Source organism: Notamacropus eugenii, chromosome 6, assembly GCF_028372415.1.
Source record: "Notamacropus eugenii isolate mMacEug1 chromosome 6, mMacEug1.pri_v2, whole genome shotgun sequence".
Classification (NCBI taxonomy): domain Eukaryota; kingdom Metazoa; phylum Chordata; class Mammalia; order Diprotodontia; family Macropodidae; genus Notamacropus; species Notamacropus eugenii.
In genome coordinates, this window is record NC_092877.1 from 85527185 (window position 1) to 85554185 (window position 27001).

General features: G+C 36.5%; 1 pseudogene; it reads left to right on the plus strand.

Moving 5' to 3' along the window:
• The first annotated feature begins 1354 nt into the window (after window positions 1-1354).
• On the plus strand, window positions 1355-2895 carry LOC140512076 (heat shock cognate 71 kDa protein pseudogene; annotated as a pseudogene).
• Window positions 2896-27001: the final 24106 nt, after the last annotated feature.

Sequence of the window (27001 nt, forward strand, 5' to 3'; positions counted from 1 at the left end):
CCAGGGCAGAAAAGAGGGTTTATGGTTGCTCACAAAACAGACCACAGGCTATGAGAGTAGTAAACACCTCTTCTTAGATCATGTCACCTGGGAAGAATGGAAAACATATAGCTCTCTAGAAATATCTCTCAAAATACCTATACAAAATCTCTGAAGTCTGAGACAGTGCGCTCTCTACTCTATAAACAGAGTCCTATTTTAACAGAGTTAGAAGTCAAGTAATAGACTTGGAAAATGAGCAAACAACGACAAAACAACTCTGACTATAGAAATTTACTAGGGTGACAAGGAAGATCAAAATACACATGCAGAGATAAAGGGAACAAAATCAAAGATCCTACATCCAAAGCCTCCAAGAAAAATATCAGCTAGTCTCAGGCTATTGAAGAGCTCTAAAAGGATTTTGAAAATTAAGTAAGAGGGGCAGAACTAAGACACTAGAGAAAAAGTAGGAACTTTGTAGAGTTCTCCCCCCAAACCTAGCCAAATACCAGTAAAAAATGACCCTAAATAAATTATAAACTTGCAGAACCCACAGAATGTCAGAGTGAAGAAAATCTCTAGGCTAAGACAACCTGGAAGATCAACTGGAGGTGTGTATCATGCCATGCTGGCAGCAGAATCCAATCCAGGATGGGCCACTCCAGCACAAATGGGACTTGAGCAGGCATCAGGAGGACTGAATCTCTGGCACCTGTGTCAGTTTCCAGACTTTGAAATCCCGAAATGCTGAGGAAAAGTTGGAAGGTCAGGGGAAAAAACCTCCCTGACTTGTGTGAGAGTAGAATAGTCTGGCCCCAGCCCCAGGGCAGTAAATGGGACTGAGCAACTCACTACAGCCACAGCAGAAGCAGCAGGAGAAGCAACAGAAGCTGTTTCTGGAGGGGTTCAAGTGGCTATCACTACTTCTCCTCACCCCCACTGGAAGCAGAGAACTATCTTGACAAACAACTCAAAAATAAAGTATATGCCTGGAGAAATGAGCAAAAATCAGAAAAAAGAATCAGATTATAGAATCTTAATTTAGTGACAAAGAAGAACAAAATATAGACACAGAAGAAAACAAATTTGTAGCTCTTAAATCCTCAGCCTTCAATAAAAATATGAATTGGTACCAGGGCATGGAAATCTCAAAAAGGATTTAGAAAGTCAAGTAAGAGGATTAGAGCAAAAATTGGGAAGAGAAATGAGAGTGATGCAAGAAAATCATAAAAAGCAAGTCAACTGCTTGCTATAGGGGACCCAATAATGCTGAAGAAAATAGCATCTTAAAAATAGACTCACCCTACTCAGTGCAGTAGCAGCCCGTCTTTCTCCACAGCAGTCAGCTACAACCACTGACTCCAGAGCAACCATGTCGAAGGGACCCACAGTTGGCATTGTTCTTGGAATCACTTACTCCTGTGTAGGAGTCTTCCAACATGGGAAAGTGGAGATCATTGCTAATGACCAAGGAAATAGGACCACCCTCAGCTACGCTGCCATCACCAACACAACATTTAATCGGTGATGCTGCAAAGAATCAAGTTTCAGTGAATCCCACCCACACAGTTTTTGATGCCAAATGCCTGATTGGTCACAGATTTGATGATGCAGTTGTACAGTCAGACATGAAGCACTGGCCTTCTACAGTAGTGAATGACGCAAGCAGGCCTAAGGTCCAAGTACAGTACAAAGGGGAAGACTAAAAGTTTCTATCCAGAAGAAGTATCTTCTATGGTCTTGACCAAGATGAAACAAATTGCTGAAGCTTACCTTGGGAAGACTGTCACAATTGCCATCGTCACAGTACCAGCCTATTGCAGCGATTCCCAATATCAGGCCACTAAAGATGCTGGAACCATCACTGGTCTCAATGTGCTCTAAATAATCAGTGAGGCTGCTGCTGCTGCTACTGCTTATGGCTTGTACATAAAGGTTGGTGCTGAGAGAAATGTTTTGATCTTTGATTTTGGAGGTGGTACTTTCGATGTCTCCATTCTTACCACTGAAGATGGCATCTTTGAGGTCAAGTCCACAACTGGGGACACCCACTTGGGTGGGGAGAAATTTGACAACTGAGTGGTCAACCATTTCATTGTGGGGTTCAAGTGAAAGCACAAGAAGGACATCAGTGAGAACAAGAGGGCTGTTCTCCGTCTTCGCATCACTTGTGAATGTGCAAAATGAACCCTCTCTTCTAATACCTAGGCCAGTATTGAGATTGACTCCCTCTATGAAGGTATTGACTTCTACACATCAATCACTCAAGCTTGTTTCGAAGAGCTGAATGCTGATCTCTTCCAAAGAACACTGGACCCTGTGAAAAAGGCCTTAAGAGATGTCAAACTAGATAAATCACAAATGCATGATATTGTCCTGGCAGGTAGTTCCACTCAAATTCCAAAAATCTAGAAGCTTTTGCAAGACTTCTTCAATGGCAAGGAGCTCAACAAGAGTATCAATCCTGATGAGGCTGTTGCTTATGGTTCAGCTATCCAGTCTGCCATTTTGTCTGGAGAAAAATCTGAGAATGTGCAGGACTTGTTGCTGTTGGATGTCACTCCTCTTTCCCTTGGAATTGAAACTGCTGGTGGATTTATGACTATTCTGATCAAACATAATACCACTATCCCCACCAACCAGATACAGACATTTATCACTTATTTGGACAACCAACCTGGTGTGCTTTTTCAGGTTTATGAAGGTGAGAGGGCAATGACAAAGGATAACAACCTACTTGACAAATTTGAGTTCACAGGAATCTCCCCTGCACCCAGAGGTGTTCCTCTGATTGAAGTAACATTTGACATTGATGCAAATGGCATTCTCAATGTTTCTGCTGTCCATAAGAGCACAGGAAAGGAGAACAAGATCACCATCACCAATGATAAAGGACATTTGGAAGTATGGTAGAAACACAATCAGGATAACACAAGATCTAGCAGCTTCTACATTAAGTTACTGAAGGACTTGGAATATTATATTTCAGTGGTCAGAGGAGTTAATATTAAAACCAAGAATCACCTACCAACAAAACTGAGTATAATACTTCAGAGAAAAATTGGTCATTCAACTAAAGATAGGATTTTCAAGCATTCTTGATGAAAAGACCAGAACATAGTAGAAAAATGTGACTTATAAACACAAGAATCAAGAGAAGCATGAAAAGGTAAACAGGAAAGAGATATCATAAGAGACTTAATAAAGCAGAACTGCTTACATTCCTACATGGAAAGATAATATTTGTAACTCCTGACGCTTTGCTCCATATTAGGGTAGTTGGAGAGATTATAGACATATAGGCAGAGCGCATGGGGTGAGTTGAGAATGAACTGATGATATCTAAAAACATAAAATTAAGAACTGAGAGAGGAATATATATTGGGAGAAGGAGAAAGGGAGAAATTAGAATGGGGTAAATTATCTCTCACATAAAAGAGGCAAGCAAAAGATTTTTCAATGGAGGGAAATGGGGGAGGTGAGAGAAAAAGAATGAAACTTACTTTTATCAGATTGACTTAAGGAAGGAATAACATTAACAATCAATTTTGTATGAAAACCTATCTTATGCTACAGCAAAATAGGGGGGAAAGGGAATAAGTGGAGGGTTGTAAGATGAAAGAAGGGAGGGTAATTGGGAGGATAGGGCAATTAGAGTAAACAGTTTTGAGAAAAGAGAGGGTCAAATGAGAGAATAGAATAAATTGGGGGGCAGAATAGGATGGAAGGAAATATAGTTAGTCTTTGACAACATGACTGCTATGGAAGTGTTTTGCATGACTACTCATGTATAACCTATATCAAACTGCTTGCCTTCTCAGTGGGGATGGGTGGGGAGGGAGGAAGGGAGAGGAGTTGGAATTCAAAGTTTTAAAAACCAATGTTAAAAATTGTTTTTACATGCAACTGGGAAATAAGACATACAGGAAATACAGTGTAGAAATATATCTTCCCCTAGAAGAAAATAAAGGGGATGGGGTAAGAGAAGAGAAGAGTATAATAGAAGAGAGGGCAGATTTGGGTAAAGGGTAATTAGAATATGTACTGTCTTGGCATGGGTGGAGGGGAGAGATGGGGAGAAAATTTGAAACTCAAAATATTTTGGAGGTGAATGTTGAAAAAGTAAAAATAAATAAATTAATTTAAAGAAAGAAAATAAAGTAAGAGAGAGAGGAAAAATTGGGAAGAGAAATGAGAGTGATGCACAAAAACCATGAAAAATGTGTCTACTAGTTAGTGTATGATCAAGGTATAAAAGCTGATACTACAAACAAATTACGGGAGCAAGGACTAGTTTATTTGTCAGGTTAATGGAGAATGGAGGAATTTATGACCAAATAAAAGATAGAACAATTTGAAATGAAAAATGGATAACTTTGATTACATCAAATTGAAAAATTTTTGCACAAATAAACCCAATGCAACCAAGTTTAGGAGGGAAGCAGAAAACTGGGAAATAATGTTTACATCTAGTGTCTGTGATAAAGGCCTCATTCCTAAAATGTAAAGAGAACAGAATCAAATTGATAAGAACATAAGTCATTTCCCAATTGATAAATGGTCAAAGGACATGAACAAGCAGTTTTCAAAGGAATTAATTAAAGCTATCTATAATCATATAAAAATGCTCTTAATTACTATTGATTAGAGAGATATAAGGCAAAACAATTCTGAGGTACCACATCACACCAATCAGATTGGCTAAAATGACGAAGCAGGTAAATGATAAATGTTGGATAAGTTGTGGGAAAGTTGGAATACTAATTCATTGTTGGTGGAGCTGTGACCTGATGCAGTCTTTCTGGAGAGCAATTTGGAATTATGCCCAAAGGGCGATAAAATGTGCATACCCTTTGACCTAGCAATATCACTTCTAGGGATCATAAAGAGATCATAAAAGTGGGAAAATAAGCCACACTTACAAAAATATTCATGGCAACTCTTTTTGTGGTGACCAAGAACTGGACATCAAGGGAATGCCCATCAATTGAGGAGTTGCTAAGCAAGTTGTGGTATATGAATGTAATGGAATACTACTGTACTATAAGAAATGACAAACAGGTGGACTTCACAAATAACTGGATAGATTTATATGAACTGGTTTTGAATGAAGTGGGCACAACCAGGAGAATATTATACACAGTAACAGCCACAAGGCGTGAGGACTATTTTTGATAGACTTAGTCCTTCCCAGCAATACAACAACCTAAAATATTTCAAAAGGGCTCATGATGCAAAATGCCATCCATATCCAGAGAAAGAACTATGGACTCAGAACACAGAATAAAGCAGACTATTTTCTCTTTTGTTATGTTTGAGGTTTTTTTTTTCCAGTTTTACTCATGCTTTCTCTCATTTGTTTTAATTCTTCTATGCAACATCAATAATGTGAAACTGTGTTTAATAAGAATCTATGTGTAGAAACCATACAAAATTGCATGTCATCTTGGAGAAAATTTAAAACTTATGGAAGTGATTGATGAAAATTGAAAACAAGTAAATAAATTTGGAGGAAAAAATAAAATGAAATATTTAAAAATGCTATGTAAATTTGTTATGATTAGTGTAAGGTAAGGATGTGCCAGTAAATATTTTGAAAATTGGCTTTCAACAATAAAAAAATGAGCATGAGACATTTGTAATTTTAAACTACATTATTATCATTTTCTTAATGACTTCATTGGATCTAGAAACCAACAAAATAATAAATCAAGCCCTGATTTGCATAATTTGCCATTTTCCAAGGTTTAAATGCTCACATGGGTAATTTAGCAATTGAATCTCAAGAGCTATACTAGTTGGCTTTAGAGTATCACTGGTAAAATATAAGCATGAAGTTTGGCTCAGGGCAATCACAAATCAATTTGAAGCTACTCAGGAAAATCTCAGATCAGTGTGATACACTCCCCATTCAACCTGATGATCTTACAAATAATGGTCTTTTATACTCATCTCTAGGATTTTTCTCAAAGGAGTTTGGTTTTGCCCACTGGCACCTTGCTAAAGAAGACACTTAGAACTATTGATGATTGTCTAAGGATCAAGAGAACAGTCTAGGAAGGGATGCTACTCTTTATAGTTTATAGAATTGCATTTCCCTATCAGCAGATTTTCATCTTTTTTTTTTTCTTTTCCAGAATTTATGATTGCTATCCACAGTGGTGAAATTCATGCTTAAAGCTAACACACTTACATCCTGACATACTTAGTCATACCCCTTTCTGGAATATATGGTAATCAACCCAATTCATCTTTCAAAGCCTCAGTTTCCTCATTTGTAAAATACAATATATACCTGTATTTTCTTCACAGGTTTTTTTTTTTATAAAGCTCAAACATGATTGTGTAATGAGATAATATTAATCACTTTGCATAGTTTATTGGGCATATCAGTATATTATTATTGTTGATATTATTAATTTTCCAACCTTGTGTATATGTGCTTTATCAATGTGTCGATTGCAATTATTCTTTTTCTGCTTCCACTCCCAGTATGCAGATGAGTATATCTAAAAAAATTATTTTGTTTGTATTGGTTTTTTTGGGAATAGAAATATTCCAAATACCAAAAACAGACTTAATACCAAATAAAATATACTCATTTGAATAGATATACTCATTTGAATTGCTGGATCATCCTTAATATCTTGATCATGTTTGTTTGGTTTTGCACTAGAATGCTTTCAGGGAAATAAAGAGAACTTATTATTTGACTAAGATACTAGTGAATCATTAATTTTATCTGATGGCATCTGGTCATATAGAAAAATAAATCCTTCTGCACATGACAGATAACTTTATTTAATATCTGCTCCTGAGTCATCCATAAACACTCACATACATACCTCCTACAGCTATAGATATCAGAGCCCTATTCCCTTTTCCTACTTCCTCACACCTAGGACCATTTGGAAGTTTTATAGTGCATTTGCCCATGGACTTTGAAAGGGCTATCCTTTGCTCTCATCAGTCTTTAACCTCACCATAATTTTCATTTAAGTAATTTCTTTATGCTTCCATAGATACTATTTAAGTATATACAAGGTAATACCTTAATAGGGAACTATCTCAGATGGTCTGTTTACTTTTTAAGTAAAAAATAAAACTGTCCCTTTGGGACAATAATTTTGGAGCATATTTAAAAGCTGAAATTTCAGGCACCATGACAAGTAATTCTTTGAGAAAGTAATATTTGAAAGGTTCATGGAAGCAAGATTTCCTATTATGGAAAAACTTTAAATATCCCATAATAATAATATCTAAATATCTAAATAGAATTTAGATAGTACTTACTATATCCCAGGGTCTGTATGAAATGTAAATATTACGTCTTTTAATCCTCACAATAACCCTGAGGGACCGGTGTTATTTTCTCCATTTTATAGTTGAGGTAACTGAGACAGTTTGAGGTTAAGTAACTTGCCCAACACAGCTTCCTCACTCCAAGCCTAGCTCTCTATCAACTACATCACTTACCTGTTTATTAAATTATTCTAATGGCATAAAGAAAACTTTAAAGTTCAGAAAATATTCTACATAAATGACTTACTCATTTTCTCATGACAACAAATGCAAGAAGTGAGTTGTTCAAGTTGTTTTATCCCCATTTTACAGGTAAAAAAATGGATATTCAAAGAGGTGAATAGTTGCCCAGTCACACAACTAGCATGTAGCAGAACCAACATTCAAATCTGTGGCCCTTATGACACAAAACTATAGAGTTCCTTTCAATATGCCATAGCCATCTTTGTTATTCTGTCTGTGAGAAAAGTCAACCACTGATCAGACATAAAAAGTTAGGAAAGCTTGTTACCAGGACTCACTAGAAATCTACTCACTAATGGAAGGAGACATCTTTTTAAGAACTTTTATTCTTTAATTTAAGTGTGATGAAAATATCTCCTCTGAAGTCTGATATAAAAAGTTTAGTGACTTTTTGGTGTGAGGGAATAATATATTGTGACTGATACAGAATGAAAGACTCCTGATAAGCAAACTTCTTTGCTATTTGCTATATTGTATAGGTATTCAGGCTTATGTATTCACTTCATGGAGACACTGCTCACAGAAATATCTATGACACCCTAAAATATAAAATGAAATTCTCGAAAAAGCAAACTTTTAAAAACTTTTTTTTTAATTTATCTGCTTTATCTTTGTTCCCTTCTCACTTTCAGAAATCTACCTGAGGCAGATTGAATCTCAAAGATAAAAAAGAATTCGTTTGCAGAATACGTTTCTTGGTACATTAAAAACAGCTTTTAAAAATCTATTTTCTGCTTACATGTCACTTTTTCTTATCATTCAACAAATGTAATATTATGAAAATATATTGTGTAGCCCAGGGCTCTGGAGGACAGGATTGGAAAGTGGCAGATAACCAGCTTTGAGGTGTGGGCAAACACTGTCTATGTGAGGTTCAGCTGAGGCAAGGAGAATATAGAAGGTTAAAGTTTGGATGTCAGAGAAGGTAGAATATCTGTGATAATGGTAGAAATTATAGAAATATGAAGTATATGTTATATATTGTTATATATTTAATGAAAAAATCTGTGTTTCTCCTATGACAGAGGAATCCTTGTACTTACAAAGGTCTTTGGATATAGGACTGGTTAGATAAACTCACTTACCATTCAGTTGGTTTTGACTCAAATTAACCCAATAAAAATTACAGTGCAAACTGCACCTTAACACTTCCAGAGAGTACAAATCAGGTCCTACAGCCTTTATCATAGGCAAGGAATTTCTTTCTAAAATAGAATGAATCACAAAAAAATTCAGCCCTGCAGAAAGCTGAGAATATTGAGCCAAACCACCAAAAGGGTCATAATTGAACAGTCATCCATAAGTTCCATCAGGATTTTGTTTGGAGTAAGAATTTACTTGCCAAGTGAAAAGGAAACAACATCTTGAGTTGGTTTGTTTTCTTGATTTTTCCCAGAGGTTAAACTATAACAATTGTTTATTTTACTTTATTTTACCAAAACTGGGCATAGTGAAAATGGTTCCCAAAGTAAGAAATGCTTTGTCTTCTGTGAAGTTTTCTTTAAAATTTGCTATTGCTGATCTTATTGGGGAAGATGTTGAAATATGGGGGAAAGTACAGCTTGTTTGGAGAAATAATAGCAGCAGGAAAGGTAGCATCAAATAAACTTCATAAAAAAATGGGTTTTTTTTCTTGATTTTGCAAGGTTATTACCTCCACAAAAGGCACTTAGCAAACAGGTCATGATGACCCAAATGGAGGCTATTTTCCTTGAACTAAGAAACTATTTTTTCATCCTCTTCAAAGAGTTGTTTATGTACTTGGCTAAGTTGGGAAATTGAGGAGGTGAGACAGAAATAAAAGACATAGTCCTTACTTTAAGGAATGTGTTGGAACAAACTAGACATTCTTGGAAAACAGGTCATAATATGAAAGGTTTGACTGGCTGACAAAATGAGTTGAATTAAAAAACAACAAGTTTATCAATTAGGAAAAAGGAAATACAACTTTTGAAAAATTTGTCAAAGATGATGACAGGGAGGAAGTAGACTTAACTCAACCTTGGTAGATAGGCATGGGTTTACATGGGACATTTAAAGTAAAAGGAAGTGCATGGGCAAATTTGTACAAGAGGAGACACACGTTGTTTCATGGGTCAAAGGATAGTTAGGCCTGATGGAAAGATTTATGTGGGAATGGAGAGAAAGAAAAAGAGAGAGAGACAGAGAGACAGAGAGAGACAGAGAGAAGGAGGAGGAGCAGGAGGAGGAGAAGGAGGAGGGTAAGGAGGGTGGGGGAAAGGGAGTGAGGGAGAGAGCTTGACCAATGAGGTGGGAGTAGATTATGGAGGACTTTGAAAGTCACTGTAGCCTGGTCAGTCTTTTGTAAATGTTTTGCCCAATTTAGGATTTTACTCTTTAAGTAAGATATCACTGACATTTAAGACTCTCCACCATCTGAACCAAAACTAACTTTTCAGCCTTATTTCACATTGTTAGACTTGTTCTCTATGTTCTAGCCTTACTAGCCCATATACTATTCCCCAAAGATGGCACTACTGTTCTTTCCTTTATGACTTTTCTTTTCTCCTCTCCTTCCCTCCCACAAAATATTCAATTGCCTGGAAAGGTGTGGAACATCTGGAATTTTCTTTTAATTTGTAAAAGTTACTTGTTTTTTAAGGTTCAACTCAGATATCACTATTTCTGTGAAGCCTTTCTTCTTTTCTGTAATTTTACTTCATTTTATTCTAATTGTTCACCTGTCATATACTCCTAGTAAATTCCATGAGAGGAAAGACTGGTTGCATTATTACATTCCTAGAGCTGAATTCAGTACATCATACCTAGTACACACTTAATTACTGTTTATGTGTGTGTAGATATATCTATATATAGATATAGATATAGATATAGATATATGTATATATGTAGTTGAAATTAACTTAGGAGACTTGGACCATCATAAAAGATACCTAAAGAAGTATTTCTACTAAAGAAAATGTATTTCAAAAACAATTTTTTTCTGTTGCCAGAAATTCAGTTACAAGGAATGAACCTCCCCTAAAAAGGGAGAGCTAATAAGACACTTCAACAATCATTGTCAAAGCACGTTTTGTGTGTATTGAGAAGTAGTAGTGCAATTGATGAAAAAAGTTCATCTTTAGTCTCGGGAAGACCCTGGTTCTAGTATTAGATTTGCCACATTATGGGTCAGAACCTACATACAACTTTGTAAAACCATGAATCACAGAGCAGTTGAGGATCTGCTTAGTAGAGGAAATTTGCTAAGTTGGAGTTCCCTACTCACAAAGATATGCTAGGTCTAGGCAGTAGGTGGGAGAGGATGGGGAGGGATAAGGCTTGTGTGAAAATATGCAAGAACTGAAGATGGTGGAGTAGAAGGACAGACTTGTGGTAGCTCTCCCACTACAGCCTGTAAAATACCTGTAAAAATGACTGTAAACAAATTCTAGAGCAGCAAAAGCCAGTACATGACAAAGTGAAAGAGATTTCCAGCACAAGACAATCTGGGCAGTTGATAGGAAATGTCTATGACACTGGGCTCAGACTGGAAGGAAGCTCATGCCTTGGCAGCGTGGTGTGGCAGGCACAGATCTGGAGCAGGCTCCTGGGCATGGTATCATGGCTAGCAGCTGTGGTTCTCAGATTCTTCATCCCACAAATGCCACAGACAGCTAATAAGGTCAATGAGAAAGTTCTTTCACCTGGGTGAGAAGGGAACAGAGTTTGCCCACAGCCCTGGGGCCAGTGGCAGCCATTGTGGCACAGTATCCATTTTGGAGTCCTTGGCCTAAAGACCCTGGAGGAATCCAGCAGCTGATCTGGGTCCTGATGCTGAGTGGTGGTCCTGGGGTGAGGAAGAGGGCTGGCTGGTATGGCGGAGCTGGAGGAGTCTCTGGAGAGGGAATTCTACTCACAGATCCTGGGCAGAAAAGCTTGTGGTAGTTTCCAGACGAGAGCACAGGCCAGGAGAGGAGTAAACTCCTCTCCCTTGATTGTGTCATCTTGGAGGAACTGAGAACTTACAGGTCTCTAAATTATACCCTCCACTTGACAAAGGACTCAAAAGTCAAGTAACAGGCAGGGAAAATGCCCCAAAAAGAGAAAAAAATAAGACTACAGAAGGGTACTTTCTTGGTGACCAGGTATTTTCTTCCACCCTTTTGGATGAGGAAGAACAATGTATACCCTCAGAAGAAGACCTTAAAGTCAAGGTTCTGCATCCAAAACATCCAAAATAAATATGTAACAGTCCCAGGCCATGGAAGAGCTCCAAAAGAATTTTGAAAATAAAGTAACAGAGGTGGGAGAAAAATTGGAAAGAGAAATGACAATGATAAAGAAAATCATGAAAAGTGAGTCAATAGCTTGCTAAAGAAGACCCAAAAATGCTGAAGAAAATAACACCTTGAAAAATAGGCTAACTTAATTAGCAAAAGAGGTCCAAAAGCCAATGCAGAGAAAAAAGCTGTAAAAAGCAGAATTAGACAAATGGAAAAGGAGGTTTTAATACTCACTGAAGAAAATACACCTTTAAAAGTTAGAATGGAGCAGATGGAAGCTAATGACTTTATGAGAAAACAAGAAATTACAAAACAAAACCAAAAGAATGAAAAAATAGAAGACAATATGAAATATCTCATTGGAAAAACAACTGATGTGGAAAATAGATCCAGGAGTGTTAAGGCACAAGCTCATTTTTCACGAGAATGGTCTCGGGTCAGGTAAAGGTGAAAACTTCTTGAAACCACCGAGCTCTCACAAGGCCCCCCAGAGAACAACTGGGAATTGAGGGAGTGAGACATGAGTTATCTTGTTTTCCACCTCTTCTCAGTGGAAACTTGCTGTGGAGAGCATCCCACCCTTGAGACTGGTCCTGGTCTGAGCACACTTTTTGTTAATTGACTAAGGGGATGAGATCATGCATGGTCCATGAGCGAACTATGCAGCTGGGAGAACTTAAATGGGGATAGGAAAGCCTGAGAGGGTTTTTTTTCCCTTTCTCCTCAGGAAGGAGAAGGGGGCTTCCACAGGGGAAATTCGTCCTGCATGCTGACATGTAGCTTGTATCCAGAATAAAGCCTACACCTCTACTTCACTCTGGCAGTCTCTTCTCTCATATGTTATCCAGCTGATCACCAAAGACCTGAAATAGGTAAGAGGACCCAGAAGCCCACGGCATTAGGCCAGACACAGGAGAGACAATTTAAAAATTATGAGACTTCCTGAAAGTCATGATCACAAAAAAGAGCCTAGACATCATCTTCCATGAAATTATCAAGGAAAATTTCCCTGATATTGTAGAATCATAGGGTGAAATAAATATTTTAAAGAATCTATCAATCTCATCCTGAAAGAGATCCCCAAAGGGGGATCCTAGGAATCCCTAAAGAGATCCTAGGAATATTGTAGCCAAATTCCAGAGTTCCTATGTAAGAAGAAAATGTTACAAGCAACCAGAAAGAAACAATTCGAGTACTGTAGAAATACAATCAGGATAACACAAAATCTAGCAACTTCTACATTAAGTGATTGAAAGGTTTGGAATATGATGTTCCAAAAGTCAAACGAACTAGGATTAAACCAAGAATGACCTGCTCAGCAAAACTGAGTATAATACTGCAAGGAAAAAATAGTCATTCAATGAAGTAGAGGAGTTTCAAGCATTCTTTATGAAAAGACCAGAGTTCAATAGAAAATTTGACTTTCAAACAGAAGAATCAAGAGAAGCAAGAAAAGGTAAACAAGAAAGAGAAATCATAAGGGACTTACTAAAGTTGAATTGTTTACATTCCTACAAGGAAAGATAATATTTGTAACTCTTGAGACTTTTCTCAGTATTGAAGTAGATGGAGGGATTACATGCATATAGATAGAGGATACAGGGTGAGTTGAATAGGAAGGGATGATACATAAAAACGTAAAATTAAGGGGTGAGAGTGGAATATATTGGGAAGAGAAAGGGAGAAATAGAATGGGGTGGATTATCTCTCATATACAAGAGGCAAGAAAAAGCTTTTTCAATGGAAGGGAGAGGTGAGAGGGAAAGAGAGAACCTTACTTTCATCATATTTGGCTTAAGGAGGGAATAACATGGAATTTGCTATGAAAATTTACCTTACACTACAGAAAAGTAGGGAGGAAGGGGAGAAGTGTGGTGTGGGGGGAATGATAGAAGGGAGGGTAAAAGGGAAGAGGGGGCAATTACACGTATACACTTTTGAGGAGGGATAAGTTCAAAAGAGAGAATAGAATAGAGGAGAGGATTGGATGGAAGGAAATATATATAGTCTTTTACAACATGACTTTTATAGATTTGTTTTCCTTAACTACACATGTATAACATATATCAAACTGCTTGCCTTCTCAGTGGGGATGGATGGGAGGGAGGAAGGGAGAGAAGTCTGAACTCAAAGTTTTAGGAAGGAATGTTGAGAACTGTTTTTGCATGTAACTGGAAATAAGAAATACAAGCAATGGGGTGTAACTATCCATCTTTCCCTGCAAGAAAAGAGAGGAGATGGGGATAAGGGAAGAGAGGGGTATGATAAAAGGCAGGGCTTATTGGGGGAAGGGATAATCAGAATGCACGGTGTCTTGGGGTGGGGGAGGGTAGAGATGGAGAGAAAATTTGGAACTCAAAATTTTGTGGAAATGAACATTGCAAAACAAAATAAATAAATAAATAAATAAAAATATGCAAACACTGTGCTACACAATGGAGATACAAAACCAAACAAAAAAGAGAAAAGAAAAAATACCCTTTCCCTCAAAAAAACTTTTATTTTAATAAGAGATGAAAATGAAGCAGAGGCAAGAAATTTGGCTCAATTTCCTCCTCTGTCAAATGAAGAAGAAGACTAAAGTTTGTTCCATCTCTAAAATTCTATTTATCCTTTCTTGCCACCTTCTGGCATGGGTACTTCCTTCCTCCCTCTCCAGATGTCATGGCCTATTTCTCTCGAGTTTCTTGAGTAAATGGTGAGAACATTCCAACCTTTTTGAAATTGTTCTGTCCTATTGATATATTCACAATATGGCCCAGATGTAGGGGTGGAGATCTCCCCTAGGACTGACCTAGTATATAGGATCATCATATCCCCTTGCTGCTACCCCAGAGATAAGACAACTAGACTCTCCTACCTCCACATGGACTATTAAAGGGGGATTTGTTTTTAGAGGACTTATTAATTAACAATCACTCTGAAGTTGGAAATGAACACAGAATTATAAAAGCTATGAATAGATGGCTTATGGGAAACCTGACATGGTCTTCAGTTGTTATGTCTCTATTGCTACTAAGCTACTTAAGACACAGTCACATCTCCCTTAAACTTTAGTCAAATTCCACAGACTATATCATACCATGAAGGAATATTCAGGGGATTTTTAGACAAGGGTAGATTTAGTTTATTAATTAATTGAATACTATGTATCTTCATGCTCTCAGGCAATATGAAATTGAGATCTCTAGGTTTCAGACTGAATGATGAGGATATATTGCTTCAGTTCAGTTACAGTCTAGTAATGTGTAATGTGGATAGTTTTCATGTATCACTGAAGAGCGAACTTTTCCTCCAAAAATGATGACAATTTGTAGGGAAAAGTATCATGTCTGATACGTTATCAGCTATGAAGGGCACTTTCCCAAGCATTCTGGCTCCCAGTGTTGTGTCCATTGCCTCTCCTATTGTGACTCTGTGACTCTCAGTTTTCATAGATAAGACAGAAGAAGACAGGGGGAGGGAGGAGAGATAGATAGATAGATAGATAGATAGATAGATAGATAGATAGATAGATAGAGACAGAGAGACAGAGAGACAGAGAGAAAATATGAAATCTTTGTGGAGATTTGTATTCTGATTGCTCAGCAAAATACCTAACAGATGATAAGCATTCCATAAATGATTTTTATTTTATTCACTCATCAACCTAAAATTCAAAAGAAAAAAATAGTGAAAAGCAGTGCAGATGTTATATAATTTGATTTTAATAGGATAATAGGGGGATAAATATTGAAAATATTTTTTAAAATCTCTCTATACCTCAAATTCAGAAACCTGAACTATGCATTTCCACATCCCCCCCAAAACATGGTACTTTACTATTTTTTTAAAGCACCAGGACCTAGAAAAAACTAATAATTTTCCCTTCAAATGAAGAGATTTTTAAAACATATTATTCTAAAAGGTGACTACACATTTTTGGAAATATAGAAGAAAAAGAGTATAGGGATTCAACTTTATGGGGGATTTAGGGAACAAGACAAAGTATTTTTCAAAGCTATTTTTGATTCAATTTAAAAATTGTGACACCATAGAAGAATATAAAGGAACTGGAATAAATATATAGGTAAATAATTTACCATAAGGTTCACATAGCTAAAAGTGAATTAGTCTAGGAGGATGGTAATATTTTCTCTGTAAATGTCATCATTCCCCTCTCCACTTTCATTTGCATATGTGTATATGTGTGTGTGTGTGTGTGTGTGTGTGTGTGAACTATACAGAGCACCTATGAATTGGAATACACACACATACACACATATATGTTTATATGGAGAGAGTTTATATGGGGGGAGAGAGAGAGAATTCACTTTTGTGGAGAAGTTTTCAAAAATGTATGTATACCTTCTACATACTGAGGAATATTTACAGGTCTAGCCTCCAGGAGGCAACATACCCTTCTCTGTAAGAATATGACAAGAATTGACTGTTCCCCTGTAGGGTTGGTTGCCTGAAGCAACTATTAGTACTATTATTTTGGACATCTTTGGCGAGTTGTGCAATCACATTGTAACTTATTGTTGCATGGGGAGTCTTAACTTCTGAGGTTTCTTTGTAGACCATTCTATTTGTGTTCTATAGTAACACCAGAGGTGTAAATCATTTTTTTTTTCCCATGGTTCTCTCCTCATTTACACAAACAATGCCCCCAGTTATTATTTTCCTGTAGATCATTTTCAGGCATAGGGAATGGAACAGCCAGAAGATTTTGACTAGAAATGGTTCTGTTTTTCAGGATCTTTTGATTAAAAATAATCTTAATTTTTTGCTAGCTGCGCTCTCTCTCTCTCTCTCTCTCTCTCTCTCTCTCTCTCTCTCTCTCTCTCTCTCACACACACACACACACACCTCATTCTAAAGTGCTTTGGTGCTTAAATTAAAAAAAAAAAGCTTCATATGGTGGAAAATAAATAATTATATGCATACAGTACACCACAAGATTATAAATCCCAGCCCTATGTATAGGGACCAGGATTTTTATGATTTATCAGGATCTGAGGAACAAGCACCATATTCAAATAACTTTCCTAGGGGAAAAGAATGTTAGATAAGATGTTCAAAAGCCAAAAAGACAAAATGCTTCAAGGAAAGTTCAGAACTCCAAAGATACCACTAATCTGGTTCTTCCCTTGAAATCTAGTAAAAATCTTCCTATTCTGAATGACTGTCATCCATTTCCTCCTATAAATTTGGAATATGGTATCTACCCAACACATTGGCTGCCTTCCATAAGTTCTTTTCACGTTGGTCAGGTACTAATTTATTATAGGATCTGACCATTGTTTGCTCTTACTACGTTACATGGCCATCTGTTTTCATGGCAACAAAAGCCTCAGAGACTTTTCCCAAATCTTCTGAATCTTTCCTTTTTCAAGATGTCATAAACATGTATCCTGTAGCACCTTCAAAATTGTGTTTGCTCCAATATAGACAGCTTTTATGTATATTTTCTTTTATCGTTTATGTTTTCCTCATAATTATTTTTACACTGATTTTAATTATTCCTTGGGATATATGGTCATTCAACTGTCCTTATTGGTGAAAAGAGATTATTATAGAAATCTTTATATACCATTTTCATCCTTAATCTTTATTTTCCTCTTACATTTTCATCTTTAATGACCTTCGAGTAACTTTCTTATTCGTTTCTTAACTGTCCTTTTATAAACTTTAAAAAAGAATATCATTGTGCACTGATTTAAGAAATTCTACTGCTCATACAAAGATGTAAGCATCTTGAGGGAAGGGAATCTTTCATTTTAATTTGTTTTTTCATTTCTAACATCTAACACAATGACTGCCATATAAAAGGCATCTAATAAATGATCGTTGACTATCTTGCAATATTCTTCTCCATAGGATTTTACAAATGAATTAGTGCTCTAAACCCACGTATCCCTTGACTATCATAGTTCTTAGTTTAGGAAGTAATTTAAGTATATGTTTTTGTCATTGTTCTTTTGTTTGTACTTTCTCTTTTTTGGAATTGATTTCTGAATAAAATTGTTATAATTACTGTTCATTTTTTTTTAATCTTTTCCCCACTTTGGAGCATTAATAATATATTTAATTAAGATGAAATTATTGTAATCAGACACCATATATTCTCAAATTTATTCTACTTTTGATTTAGTTTTTATCTATCAGTTGTTTGTCTATATATTTTAGAGACAACTTTCAGGAATGACTATTATATGAGCCATGTCTCTCGGATTTGACTTTATCATATGTTTTTGATACTTTATCTATGCTCACAGTTGTATCAAAACCAGTATTTTTTTCTTTTTAAAACATATTGCTATTTCTAAATTCTCTCTATCCCTCTATTCTCTCCACAATCCATTGAGAAACCAAGAAATGTATTATACACATGAAGTCATGCAAAATATATGTCTACATAAGCCATATTTTTTTAAATAAAAGAAGTACAAAATACTTCAGTCTGCACTCAGAGTCCATCAGGTTTCTCTCTGTAGTTGAAAATTATTTTTCATTCAAAGAAGGTACTATTTAAGTATGCATTGATTTAATTTGGAGGATATTTTGAAGTTCTTAAGATAAATTCTTTCTCTCTCCATCCTTTGCTACAAATATTGGCATGGTAGTTGCTTTTATTATCATAGTGGTTTTCCTGCAAATGCTTAACACGACCACTTTAATATGAGATAAGCAAGTGTCCTATAAGAGAATGGATACATGCTACAATAAATTTTGCCATGTCCTTTACTTGACTTTGCAAGGAGATACTGTGAGTCATATTTCCATTTAGTTACAATTTCCTTCTACCTTCTAGTGTCATTTATAGTGAGGATTTACAAGATTGATATGATTCAGTTGTTCCATTAGTATGTCCATTTACTGGATATACATGTGACCACATGAGAAGTGTCACATTTAAAATACCAAAAGCTAAATTAATATTTATAGTCTTAAATCTTGATAATCTTTACAAAAACTTACCACCATTGTTGCAGAAGAGGACCATACAGGAATGAGGGTTATTTTATATTATTTTATGTTTTGTAGGTTGCCATGAAAAAATAGTTCATTACTATATGGCTAGCTGAGTAGAAATTAGTGTTTCTATATGTATCTGTGGAGGTTCTCAGAAAGTAGATTTGTCAATGGATGACAAATTCCTTTGTTTAATTAGTGGAGTACAAAGTGGGAGCAAACACACACTTGTAGACTTGTGCATCTTCCTTTGATTGAGGTCCAAAGCAAGACTAAATGACCTAAATTGTTCTAAATTTATTCTTATACCTTTGATTTAGTTTTGATCTTTATTAAAGATAAAATTTCTGTGTTATATACTATAAACAGACAACTGCTTCAGGAATGATTCATGTATGAGTCATGACTCTTGAATTATATTTTACAATACATTTTGATAACTTCATCTATGCTCACATTTTTATCAAAAGGACTAAATATTTTTTTCTTTTTAAAATTTTTATTTTCCATTCCAAATTCTCTGTCCCTTTTCAACCCTTCCACAATTCATTAAGAAGGCAAGAAATATAATGCCCCTTATGCATTTGAAGTCATGGAAAATATATTTTTACATTAGCATATTGTAAAAAAATAAAGGAAGTAAAAATGTTTCAATATCCCCATTTCATTCTCCCCTACAATCTTGCCAGCTTTTCTTCCATTTCCAAATTCAGCTCCTCAATTGACTTTGAAAACTCAATTTGAAGTTCAAGGAATGACAGGTGGGAACTTCTTGTGAAAAGTTTACTGCTGGCATGGAAAGTGAGGAGAGTTCACAGCTCATGAACTTATTTTAAAAGGGCTTCCTTCTTTTTGTGCTCTCAGTCCTTTCCTACTTTTGTCTCCCTTCCAAGGTCTTCTGCAACAGAAGTATGTATTTTATGATCTCTAGATGTATCTTCTTTTTAAAGATACTTCATCTTAGAAGGTGAATTGCCATGAACAGCTCCAGATACTTTGGTTAGTTGATTTCTACAGATTAATCTTGTACAAGTTCCTTGAGGGCAGGAACTGACTGGTACAGTTCTCAGTGTTTAACAGGTGCTTAATGCATGATTATATTGTGAATAATTGACATTACATACAAAAAAAATTGAAGAGCTCTTTATATACAGCCTTACAAATATAAGTATAAGAACTGTAAGAACACATTCTCATTTTTTTCAGATGAAGAAAGAGGTTTACAGGAAGGACAGAGGAGAAAAAGCATTTATTAATGCTTTATTATATATTTGGAATTGTACTAAATTATTTAAAATGTTATCTTAGTGGATACAAGAACTCTGGAAATTGGTATTATTATGGTTATCATTATTAATCCCCATTTTACACTTGAGGAAATGGAGACAACCAGATTAAATGATTTTGACATGGTCAAACAGTGAGAAAGTGTCAGAGGAAATATATATGACTAGCTATTCCTGACAGCAAAGTCAGAAAGCTAACTGGGATTTCTTGTTGTTCTTTAGCAATGTGAACATAGATATTCAGCATGCTGTCCAGTCTCTTTCGTCATTACCATGGTGGTACAATGTGTGATGTGTGTTTTCAATGTAATTGTCATCCTAAAAGTGGTGGGCATCAGAGATCGTCTAAATTAAATATTAATAATAAATGATATCAAAACTAGTGTTTATTCAAAACATTAACTCAAATAATCTATGACCCTAAGAATCAATTTGGATACTAGGGTCTTAAAGGAATCAATGAACCTTATGAGAGAAAAATTCAGCCTAATGACAATTTTACCATGGGGCAGTTCCATTTTTATGTCCTTTTATTACTTTTTTGGTTTTCATAAAATGCATTAGTTTGTAATCACCTCCAGGACAGTAAGTATGTTTATTACTTGTATAACTTCCAATGAAACCTGCTATAGTTTTTCACACAGAGTAGACACAATAAATTTGGTTGACTGACTGACTGATTTCCTTTTCTATCTCTTGAATCGCTGAACCATCCACCGTTTTTGGTTGATTAGTTGTTGTTTTTGGTGGTGGTGGTGTTTTTTCCAGCTAATACCTCTGTATAGTAGAGTAGATTGACCATGAGGTCAATCTAATCTATTTGTTAAAGAAACTTAAAATACTCAATTACCATTTTTGTCTATATCTTATATTTGTGATCACCGAAACTTTTATTTCAATGATTTAATTAATAGTTACTTCTTTTTCCCTCTCTCCATTTTCCTGCCCCTTACTTCCTTTATTCCTTTTTTCAATCTCTTCTCTTTCATCTTTCTCTCTATCCCTTCCTCTTGCCTTTCCTGTTTCCCTTTTCTGAATACCCTTCTATTTCTTCTTCCTCTCTCTGATCTTCTTTCCTTCCCCTTCCTCCCTACTCCCTCTCACTGTCTCCATAACATTATCTGTCTTCTCCCCTCTACCCTCCATTTCATTTTCTTCTGTCTCCTTTCTTCTCACTTTTTCCTTCTTATCTCTCTTCTCCTTTCTTCCACTCTCTCTCCTCCAACTTTGCCAGTTTTTCTCTAACTTCCACACCTAGTTCCTCATTTTCCACTAAAACCCATAGACTTCTGAATTTCCTTTTTGGATTATATTTGTACTATCTACTCTAGTCTCATTCTTGCAATATGTCATGTGTAACCACGGGCAAAGTTCTTTCTGTCTCTGAATCTCCAGCAAAATAGCAATAAAATACCAAGAGTAATAATATTTTGCCTTTATATAGTGCTTTGAGTGTTGCAAACCTTTTACACATTTTTTCATTTTTAAAGGTTTGAAAATATTTTATTCATTTTTCTCATCTGATTTTAATAATTCTGTTAAGTAGGTTCTATTATTAACGTCATTTTGTAAAAAAAGGAAAATTAGTCTAAGAGATGTCGTGACCTCCCCACAGTTATATGGCTGCTAAGTGCCTGAAGCAGGATTTGAACACAGGTCTTCCTTATTTCAAGTCCTCCTATCCATTACACACCTATTTACTCTACCTACAAGGGGTAGGGATGATATAAAATATCTTTTATAGCATCTGGCATTCTATGGTCTATACTTGAACTAGAACATTTTGGGGTCTCTTCCAATTCAAATTCTATCCTGAGTATCATGAGAAAATTGAGGATTAATCAGAAAATAGCTAATAATGGCAAACTTTACATAGGTTTTTAACATTTGCAAAGCTTTTTAAGTACATTTTCTCAATTAAATCTTCACAATCCTGTGAGTTAAGTACCATTTTATCCCCATTTTTCTAATGAGGAAATAGAGGCAGAGAGGATTTAAGTGACTTCTCCAGAGTTACAGCTAATAAGTATTAGAGACATGATTCAAATTCAGGCATTCTTATTCTAAGTCCAGTACCTTATTCATTATCTCACCTAGCTACCTAAAGGTACTAGAGTTCTTTTAATAAGGGAAGAAATCATGTATTCCAGAGATGATAGATAATATATTCAAATACTGAAAGACTCTTCAAAGGAGGGAGGACTAAATTTGAACTGTCTGAACCCATAGCACAAAACAAGGAACAATGCATTGAAGTTGAAGATTTTGATTTGCTAAGTACCCGAGTAGCTGAGTACCTGAAGATGTGCAATGGTGGAATAGGCCAGGTTAAGATATAATGGATTTCCCTCAGTACAGATCTTTAATGGAAGATGCATGACCACTTGCCAACTATGTTTTAAAAGGACTTGTTTGTTTAGGTATAGTTTGAACTGAGGTCTTTTTTAACTTTGATTTTGTGAGTATTTTCTAAATTAAGTAACTAAAGACCCAAAAGGATTAACTGAGAATAAGATTAAGTAGAAATACTTTACTGAAGATACTAGGGATTTTTATTTTTTTTAATTAAAAGACTTATTCATATTGTTTCAACCATAAAATTCACTGTCTTGTGCACAAATTGTCATTTTGAGAAATGTCAAGTTTGTGTTCTCTTTAGTTGCTAGTTCCTCGAATCACAGAGCCACTTCAGCCCCTCCACTCAATTCTGTGTTTTTGTTCTCATTTTATATATATTTCAAATCTCCCATGTCATATTTTTTCTCCTCCCTTCATGCATATGCACATGAGGAGGAGAGGATGGGGACATGATGCAGCATTATTTCATATGTAATCCCCTTTCAAAGGTTTGGGAAAGAATTCCCTTACTGAATTTTCCCCTCTGATTCAAGGGGTACAGAATATGTGGGGATTTCAGGGTGTAGAGGGTTGTGTATAAGACTGTTAGTGTTATCAGAGTGAACAGATGGTGCCAGCCCTTAAGCTCCAATTTTTTTTTCTGCAGAAGCTCTTCTAACTCTTCTAAGAGTTTGCTCAGCAAAGCAGAGGCACGGTTCAGGCCCACAGCAAAGTGCTTTTTGCTTTTCATCCTGTGAGGCTGAAGCTTGGCTCAGGTAACACTTTTTCAAGACTTCACCAACTACAGAGAAGGCTTATTAATTTCTCTCACCTAAATCTGATTTCAAGAAACATTAAATTAATTTTCTTTAAATGGAAAATTTCAACATGATGGGGTAAGATAGAGTTAATATATTTCCCCAAATGTCTCCAAAGGAATACAAACACACACACACACACACACACACACACACACACACACCCCGGATACAGTATAGCTAAAGTTGAATGTGCCAGGCAAAAAGACACAAGTATCTCAAATGGTAAAACTCTAATGCAATAAGATGGAGTTGACTGAAATATAGGTGCCACTCAGCCTCTCCATTCTCAACCCATGCTGCACGCTAGATAGAGAGAGAGCCAACCACCTCTTGTTGTCCCCAGACATAATTAGTTAGTCTTCAAATTCTACTCACTCACAGAAAGAGAGAATAATATTTTTGGAGGGGGAGAAGACGAAGCAACACAGTTCCAGCTAGAAAAGAAGGAAATTGTAGACATGAGAAAGAGAAGAAAGAGAAGACCATTTGGGTCCTCTCACTGTGAAGAATAAGAAGAAGAGGAGGAGGAGGAGAGGGAGAAGGGGAAAAGAAGAAAGAAGAGGAAGAGGAGGAGGAAGAGAAGGAAAAGAAGAGGAAAAAGAAGGAGAAGGAGGAGGAGGAGGAGGAGGAGAAGGAGAAGAAGAAGTAGCTCTCATTCTCTTCTTGTTTGATATAATTTATAAAGAAATAGGCCTAGATTCTGACTGTATTATGTTTTATTTTTAATATTCCAAAAATAAAATTGGCAACTTTATATTTTATAGCAGACTAAAAGTTATTAGGACATAAACTCCTGTAGGTTCACTAAAAGTATCTACATTAAAATTTTATTATCTAACAGGATATTCCATCAGTCAGTATTTGTTAAAGACCTACTATATGAAAGCAGAGATAACATGCATCTCACTCTTTTCTCAAATGACTTTGATTTCTGCCATGTTTCTGTACTTTTGAGACCTTTATTTTCCCATATAATTTGGAATTTATGGACATTTGATATGGCAACATTAATTTAAAAAAAGATTTTGAGATTTAATGAAGCAAAATTATTTCCAGGTGATGGGGACAACATGTCAGTCAGGGATGATGTTCTCATTCCAATACAGAAAATTGTTGAGTTTTCCAGTACATTTTGATATATATGAAGCATTGGGATATGCCATCTGTCTGTCCACAGGTATTAGTCAGCTTCTGTTGCGTAATTTCAGCTACCAGGTCATGTCTTGCTAGGTATTCAGTAAATGCTCATTTTTCACACTGTGCAGTGTTTAGTTATCTATTTTTTTTTACTACTACCTTGAATAATCTTCGTTGACTATTATAAGGATAATCTTTCTGAATTTTCTGGTGACAATGCCCTAGACTTAAACTGTCATCATAAATGTCTTCCTATGCACAAACAAATCCACATGACTCATTTATTTGTTATTTGCTAACATATTATTGACTGAATTCATTTGGAGATATCAAGCTTTGAGGGTTTTTTAAATCCTTTCTGAGATCTTAGCTGTTTTGAAGCATTTATAAAGAAACTCCTATTGGTTATACTAAATAAATCCTGATGCATGCACCTGTTATCAGCGTTACAAAATTGTTCTCTGAAGTAATATCTGCTTATCCAAAAAAGTATTTCTGCATGTTTTTTTAAACTGTTTATCATGTTTTTTAAGAATATCTTTCGGGGGGCGGAGCCAAGATGGCATAGTAGAAAGACGCACATACACATAGCTCCGAACCCACAACCCATAGAACAACTACAAAGAAGTAACTCACGGCGAATTCTGCACCCAGAGGCCACAGAACATTGGAGCGAGGGAGATTTCTGTTCCGGAGAGACCTGCAAACCTCTCGTAAAAGGTCCCTCGTGCTGCGGACTGGGCGCCGGGACTGGGAGCTGAGTACAGCCCTGCCGTGGCCGCGGCACCGAGAGGAACAGATCCGAGCGGGCTTCAGGGACGGGATCTCCAGCGGCCGCACAAGTACCTCCACCCACAGGTGACGGGGGTCGGTGAGAGAGTCCCTTTGGCGGGTCGAGGGGGGAGTGGGGTGCCCCCATGGCTCGGGCCCCCTCGGGAGACAGAAGCTGAGGGGCAGCGGCAGACCAGGGCTCTCCAAGCAGGCTGGAGCCTGGATCCATTGTTGAAGGTCTGTGCATAAACTCCCTGAGGGAACTGAGCCTGAGAGGCAGCCCTGCCCTCACCTGAGCATCTGAATTTAATCTCACACTGAATAGCAGCCCTGCCCCCACCCAAAGCCCTGAGGCTGGAAGCAGCATTTGAATCTCAGACCCCAAACATTGGCTGGGAGGATCAGGAGGTGAGGTGGGTGTGAGAAAAATATTCAGAGGTCAAGTCACTGGCTGGGAAAATGCCCAGAAAAGGGAAAAGAAATAAGACTATAGAAGGTTACTTTCTTGGTGAACAAGCATTTCCTCCCTTCCTTTCTGATGAGGAAGAACAATGCTTACCATCAGGCAAAGACACAGAAATCAAGGCTTCTGTGTCCCAGCCCACTCAATGGGCACAGGCCATGGAAGAGCTCAAAAAGAATTTTGAAAATCAAGTTAGAGAGGTGGAGGAAAAGCTGGGAAGAGAAATGAGAGACATGAAGTCAAAGCATGAACAGCAAATCAGCTCCCTGCTAAAGGAGACCCAAAAAAATGTTGAAGAAAATAACACCTTGAAAACTAGCCTAACTCAATTGGCAAAAGAGGTTCAAAAAGCCAATGAGGAGAAGAATGCTTTCAAAAGCAGAATTAGCCAAATGGAAAAGGAGATTCAAAAGCTCACTGAAGAAAATAGTTCTTTCAAAATTAGAATGGAACAGATGGAGGCTAATGACTTTATGAGAAACCAAGAAATCACAAAACAAAACCAAAAGAATGACAAAATGGAAGATAATGTGAAATATCTCATTGGAAAAACAACTGACCTGGAAAATAGAGCCAGGAGAGACAATTTAAAAATTATGGGACTACCTGAAAGCCATGATCAGAAAAAGAGCCTAGACATCATCTTTCATGAAATTATCAAGGAAAACTGCCCTGAGATTCTAGAACCAGAGGGCAAAATAAATATTCAAGGAATCCACAGAACACCGCCTGAAAGAGATCCAAAAAGAGAAACTCCTAGGAACATTGTGGCCAAATTCCAGAGTTCCCAGGTCAAGGAGAAAATATTGCAAGCAGCTAGAAAGAAACAATTCAAGTATTGTGGAAATACAATCAGGATAACACAAGATCTAGCAGCTTCTACATTAAGGGATCGAAGGGCATGGAATAGGATATTCCAGAAGTCAAAGGAACTAGGACTAAAACCAAGAATCACCTACCCAGCAAAACTGAGTATAATACTTCAGGGGAAAAATTGGTCTTTCAATGAAATAGAGGATTTTCAAGCATTCTTGATGAAAAGACCAGAGCTGAAAAGAAAATTTGACTTCCAAACACAAGAATGAAGAGAACCATGAAAAGGTGAACAGCAAAGAGAAGTCATAAGGGACTTACTAAAGTTGAACTGTTTACATTCTTACATGGAAAGACAATATTTGTAACTCTTGAAACATTTCAGTATCTGGGTACTGGGTGGGATTACACACACACACATGCACACAGGCACACACACACAGAGACAGAGTGAATTGAAGAGGATGGGATCATATCTTAAAAAAAAATGAAATCAAGCAGTGAGAGAGAAAGATATTGGGAGGAGAAAGGGAGAATTGAATGGGGCAAATTATGTCTCATAAAAGAGGCAAGCAAAAGACTCATTAGTGGAGGGATAAAGAGGGGAGGTGAGAGAAAAACATGAAGTCTACTCTCATCACA